General features: G+C 34.4%; 1 long non-coding RNA gene across 5 annotated transcripts; it reads right to left on the minus strand.

The window, feature by feature from the left end:
* Positions 1-1,956: 1,956 nt before the first annotated feature.
* Positions 1,957-5,658, minus strand: LOC136227584 (uncharacterized). Of its 5 annotated transcripts, XR_010688139.1 has the most exons (6): positions 5,251-5,657; positions 4,844-5,007; positions 3,996-4,105; positions 3,857-3,878; positions 3,638-3,747; positions 1,957-2,229 (listed from the first exon to the last, which is right to left on the minus strand). It is a non-coding gene; the product is annotated as an uncharacterized lncRNA (long non-coding RNA). The 5 variants fall into 5 exon arrangements; XR_010688138.1 differs by having other exon boundaries at positions 3,638-3,750; positions 3,857-3,881; positions 4,844-5,658; XR_010688137.1 differs by having other exon boundaries at positions 3,638-3,750; positions 4,844-5,657.
* Between the last annotated feature and the right edge of the window lie 602 nt (positions 5,659-6,260).

The following is a 6,260-nucleotide window of genomic DNA, read 5'->3' on the forward strand; positions in this document are numbered from 1 at the left end:
ATTGAATATGTACAAACTGATTAAGCTTGCTCTAATTTGACTTGCATTAGATGTCTAATTCAAGTTAGGCATGAATAGGTATGAACTGATTAGCATATATACACAACTTAGACAAATAAGTTGAACTGTTAAGCTTGATGTTTGTTTCATTGATTAGTGTTCTGTTGTGACTTGAATAAGTATGAATTGATTAAGCTTGTTCTGATTTGACTTGCATTAGATGTCTAATTCAAGTTAGGCATGAATATGTATGAACTGATTAGCATATATGCACAAGTCAGACAAACAAGTCATGCATGAATAGGTATGCACTGATTAACGTGTATGTCAACTTAGACAAACAAGTTGAACTATTAAGCTTGATGTTTGTTTCACTGATTAATGTTTTGTTGTGACTTGAATATGTATATGAAATGTTCTTCTTATTTGTATTTTAAAATTAATTTTCTATTATGAATTGCGTATGTACGAACTGATTAGCATGCTCTGGTTTGACTTGCATTAGATGTCTACCTATGAAGCACAAACTCTTCCCCGGGGTCGCCGTGGTGGTGTCGGACTTGCGGGACTCAGGGACTTGTCAGGAATATGCTGGGACTCCCCGGTACTCGGTAGTGACACGATAGTGACATGGGACTCGGTGGTGTCTCGGCAGTGACACGACGAGGACTCAGCAGTGATATGGAGGGACACGACTAATAGTGAAAAAAATGTAAAAGTTTAGTTTTTTTTAAACCATATGGTTCAATAACAAAATTTGACAAAAAAAACCTAAAATACATCTAATACTCACCCGTTGTTATCGCGATTCTAAACTTTTAGGGCTTCTTTCTTATCATGCGATTTTTGTAAAAAAAAAAAAAAAACCTAAATTACTTTGGTTTCATTTTTAATTTTATTTGAAGTATTAGTTGTTTTGTTTTATGAATCAATGAATTATCTTATTATAGATGTGTTTTTATGGTTTATAAGTAATTTGTGATTTATCAATTTTTATATATATATTTTTATATGATAAATATATATAAAATTTGTCGTGTCTTTCCATACCCGTGTCTTATATTTTTATGCCGTTTGCCGCACCCACATCCGCATCCGCACCCGTATCAGTGCTTTATAGATTTCTACTTTGTATTTTAAAATAGGAATAAGTTGTTCATTACAGAATATAACATATATGAACAAGTTAGACAAACAAGTTAGGCATGAATATGTATGAACTAATTAGCATGTATGCACAAGTTAGACAAACAAATTGAACTAATTCAGCTTGTTGTTTGTATTTCAAAATTAATGTTCTGTTATGAATTGAATAGGTATGAACTGACTAACATGGTCTGGTTTGACTTTCATTAGATGTCTACACCACAACAAATCATCACTTGTGCCACAATTAGAATCGTGGCACAAGTGTAATATTTTCGTGGTTGTATTATATAGCCACGAAAATTCTCCCATGGCACAAGTGAGCATGGCTAGGTAGTTGCCACGGGAAAATAATGGTTGTGGCATAAATTGGTTTTTATGCCACGGGAAAATCTGTGGCTAAGTGCATTCCTTTGCCACGTATACAATCGTGGCATGAGATATACGTGGCATGAGAAAATACCCGTGGCAAGACATAGTGGCCCATGACAATGAACTCCACTTAGCTACGAGAGTAACCGTGGCAAAGATATAACACGTGTGGCTAGAATCTTTGCTTAGCCAGGAGCATAACCATGGCAAACTTCATCAAAATTTAGTAATTTGTTTTTAATTAATTTTAAATTTATTATTATTATTGTTATTATCAATATTATTATTATTATTATTATTATTATTATTATATGAACTTTTAGATTGGAGGGAGCAACATTAAAATCAATAAGAACAATAAAAATAGAAATAAACAAAGTCCAAAATTTGAGGCATTAACGAAAAATAAATAATTATTAAATAAATAACAATCATCCACCCAGTAAAGAAACTCCCAATAAGAAAACAAATATCCCAATTATAAAAACATATATATTACAAAAGCTCTAAGACTAAATCAAGGGTATCTAACAAAAAAAAAGATATTCCCTATTGATGCCATACGAATAATAATTCTAGAAACTGTGGAGTTGATAGGAAAATTATGAGATTCAGAGCAAGCATCCAAAGATCAGAGTTAAGATGTTGAGGAAACCTAAGGCAACATTACCCCACTCATAGTTGTAGAGATAAAATGGTTCACATCACCAACTGTTACAAAATAAGTAATCAAAGTTAAGGCAGAACTTATACATTAATAACATGAACACAAAGCAACAATGAGAAAGACTATCATATAAGCATCGAATAAAATGAGCAATCAAAGTTAAAATTGAACTTATGCATTAATAATATGAACACAAAATCAATAAGGAGAAAGACTCTCACATAAGCATTTGATAAAATCAGCAATCAAAGTTAGATACTATAATGTTAATTTTGTGTTTTCAAAACTATTACTGTGAGAGACCAATGTTTGGATGCATGTTTTACTAGGAGCACGCACGCAACATCATTTTCCCAAAGCCAATGTGCATATTAGCCAAAGAAAACGTTTTCATGACAGAACATGCAAAGGAAATGACATTTATAACCCAATAATATGGTGCAGAAAGTGTCAATGTTTTTAAAGATATTCTCAAAAAAAGAAGAAAAATGATAAGATGCAAAAATACCTAACATTTAAGGCCAGGAACAATTTTACTCCTAATGTCTAAAATGATGCAATTTTACACATAATATCGGCAGGTAAGAGCAATTTTACCCCTAAGGTTGGCAAGTTGGCTATTTTTGCACTTATCCCAAATGAAAATGATAAAGAAAAATGTGTTTAAAAATAAATAAAAAAAAAGGGCGGCCCGGTCGCATTACGCGTCCCCGCTGAGCGAGGGTCCGGGGAGGGGTCCCACCACAAGGGTGTATTGGGGGCAAGCCTTCCCTTGCCAATTTAATTAGCAAGAGGCCGCTCCTAAGACTCGAACCCGTGACCTCTGGTTAAAAATAAATAATTGATAAAAAAAATTAACTTTCATGGTTGGCTCTGTTTTTCAATGGGGAAGATGGCAATCTAACCTGCAAGCAAATCAACAACTAAATTGTTAGGTAGGAATAGTTTACCACCTACTTAATTGTTAACTTTCGATACCTGGCCTAATAATCACTCATCTTTCAAAACCATGTACTTGAGTTGTACCAAACTATTAGCTAAATGTTTCAGGAGCAAGAGGGATCCACATCAACAAATAAAATGTAAAAAGCATATTCGTAATTTAAAAACAATGCACAAACAAACTGACTTTAATTTTGGTCTAAAAAATATGAGTAAAACCGCACAAAAACTTGGGTACTGTTGAAAAAGTTCAAACAAAGATATATGCATTCCATCCCAATAATAACTAACATAGAGTAGCTCAAGCACTAAGATCATGTAAGGACATTAACCGGGATATAACAAATACACAAAGTCAAAGCATTGTGCGAGTGGCAGAAGCAATGATAACAAAGAACAAAAGGATAGAAGAAAAACAAATAGGGATTAGTACTCCTATATAAATTAATGTAAAATGAGGAAAAATAAAACCACAACAAATCAAATTGATAGAGTAAAATGTCACAGCACCTGTTGAAGATATGCAGCCACCATACTAGCCCTCAAAGATTTCATGATAACTATATATGTAAAACCTGGTGCCTTAGCCTTAGCCATGTTCTTCTGCTACTTCCAGGGGTCTTCTAGATTTAGAGTACATTGACATACATGATTAATAAAAAATAATGGAGATCAAAATTTATTTCTAGATAGTAGAGTTTTAAAGGTAGAAATGACTAAGAAAGGTACCTGCTTATAATCCGGGCTTCCCCTGCTTAAATAGAGATAACAGAATATGTTAAATTCATAAATTTACCATATTATTCGCACTTGAAAAAAATTCTATAGTACGAAGTTTAATGCTAGAGAAATAAAGTAGATCACATACCACGAGCATCACCTTGAAACCCTTCAATCAGAAAATATTCTAAAGTTGCAAATAAATTGGTCTTATGCACTCCAGGACAAGCTCCCTTAAGAGCCCTTATTTTCTGACCGCTTTTCAAGGGCAAATATTAAAAAAGGAAAGAAGAAGCAAAAGAGGCATTCAAGAATTAGTTAGTAATCAAAGATAAATCATGTAGAAGCTACAAGCTAGTACCATACACTAAATTTATATTTTTCTAGACTGCATATCAACACTAACAATACCATCCATGTAATTACAAGCTTCAAATAATCATAATCATCAGTCTACGTAAAAAAAACTTTCACCCCAAAGAAAACATTTGAGTCTCTGTTAACACTGTTGTTTAGTTACAGTAAGCTACCATTATATGCCTGCAAACAAACCAATATAGGACAGAAAGTACAGAAAAAGAAAACTAGAAAAGTAATGGCAATGCCAACTTCCGAGCCTCGAGAAAGATTGTTATATTATCAATGATAGGCATAAATGTCTACAAAATCCTAGGCGATTTGCTGAATCTATGTGCTTCAATTTTAAAGCTTCATATTTGTTTACCAATTTGCAGAACAGACCTACCAAAAGCATCCATGGAAGAAAGTAAGCTCAAACGTTATCCAACTAGGGATGTATTTCAAATTTATCCTTCATTTCCTATTACACATATAAAGTTAACTAGCAAATTAGATTTCCTAATAAAGTTAACTAGCAAACAGGAGAGTTGACCAATTGTTCTGTTCGAAGATTAATACTAGCCAAGTAAATCATATTTACTATATAAATAGATGCAACTCTAATATTTCCTCTTCTTAAACATTTGAAAATTATACCTTCTTATTGAAAAGCTTCCATTCCAACATCACTGCTGCTCCTTGGAGGCTTCATCCCCATTTTAAACTCATGTGATTTAGGAAGTATAACCAGTCCCAAAGTGCATCACTTCCAATTTATATCACATTAACCATGCTTCTTGGAAATAGAATCTCCACAAGACCTCATAAGAAAGCAGGAAGAACCCATAAAACAAAGACAAAGATTCAACTGGTATCAATTTATATGCATGACAAAAAAATTGTTGGAAGAAGTTGCATCTGTAGTGGGCAACAGAACAACATCTTCACCAGGATGATCTTTTGAGAAATGCATCGCATCATAAACATGTTTAAGCAAATCAATTGGCTCAAGAAGCAGTATGTTTTTCATATGTCCCATTAATTTCATTGGAATTGAAAAATACCTCAGATCTGAAGAAGAAACCCTTGTTTCTCCTTCTCTATCTAGAGTTTTGTTTGCCTCACCTTCATTCACCGGGCTTCATTTTGTCTCTCCATCACTCGCCAGAGTTGGGGTTGCTTCTCCTTCATCGCCATCGTCAATCGCAGTTCCTTCCCTTTGAGTCTGCGTTCTCGTTTTTCATAGCAAACCAAAGATAGAAATTGAACGATGGAGAGGAGAATGGCAGAGAGCATGGTCGCTGGAGTTCCAGGGAAAGGAGAAGGTAGGAGGAAATTTAGGGGAAAATGGAGAAAAGAGAGAAAGGGGGGAGAGAGAGCGAAGAGGCGAGGGGTATGAAATTTTGAAGCAAGGGTCTGAAATTCAAAGTCATCGTTTGAGTTTCAGGGGAGCCAAAATAGGGAGGGAATGAAAAGAGACGGGGAAATGAAAATTGAGGGAGGGAAGATTTACCAAAAGTAAAAGACATTTTTTTTTGGTAAGAAAAAGTAAAAGACATTAATAATTGATTAATTTGATATTATTATAATTAATAAGTGTTCAGTTTTTTCCTTTACAATTTATAAAGGGTTTAATTTAACTATTAAAATATAAAATAAATGGGTTTTAATTAATAATGAATTAATATGGGGAATTTTTGATAAAGGTTAATAAAAAAAATTCTTATTAATTAAATATTGTAATTCAGGGTCCAACTTTTGCTCTGGTGGCGAATTGCGATTGGAGAACCGATTTGATGGTTTTTGCACCTTGATAGAATTGTAATTCAGGGTCCAACTTTTGCTCTGGTGGCGAGTTGCGATTGGAGTAGCCCTAAGGTTAGGGTTATTGAAAGAAATCATATACTCTGAATCGCTCCTCTCTTCTCTCTAAGGCGATGACAAAGGCGATTAGGGTTAGGAAATTTTCTGTGATTGCAGCGGCGGGGAGAGGCGACGATGGCGGTCGGTCTTCGCTTGGGAGGCTGGATCGTGAGGTTGGGTCGGCGTCGGATCCGGATCTTGCGCCGGATGG

Source organism: Euphorbia lathyris, chromosome 4 (assembly GCF_963576675.1).
Source record: "Euphorbia lathyris chromosome 4, ddEupLath1.1, whole genome shotgun sequence".
Classification (NCBI taxonomy): domain Eukaryota; kingdom Viridiplantae; phylum Streptophyta; class Magnoliopsida; order Malpighiales; family Euphorbiaceae; genus Euphorbia; species Euphorbia lathyris.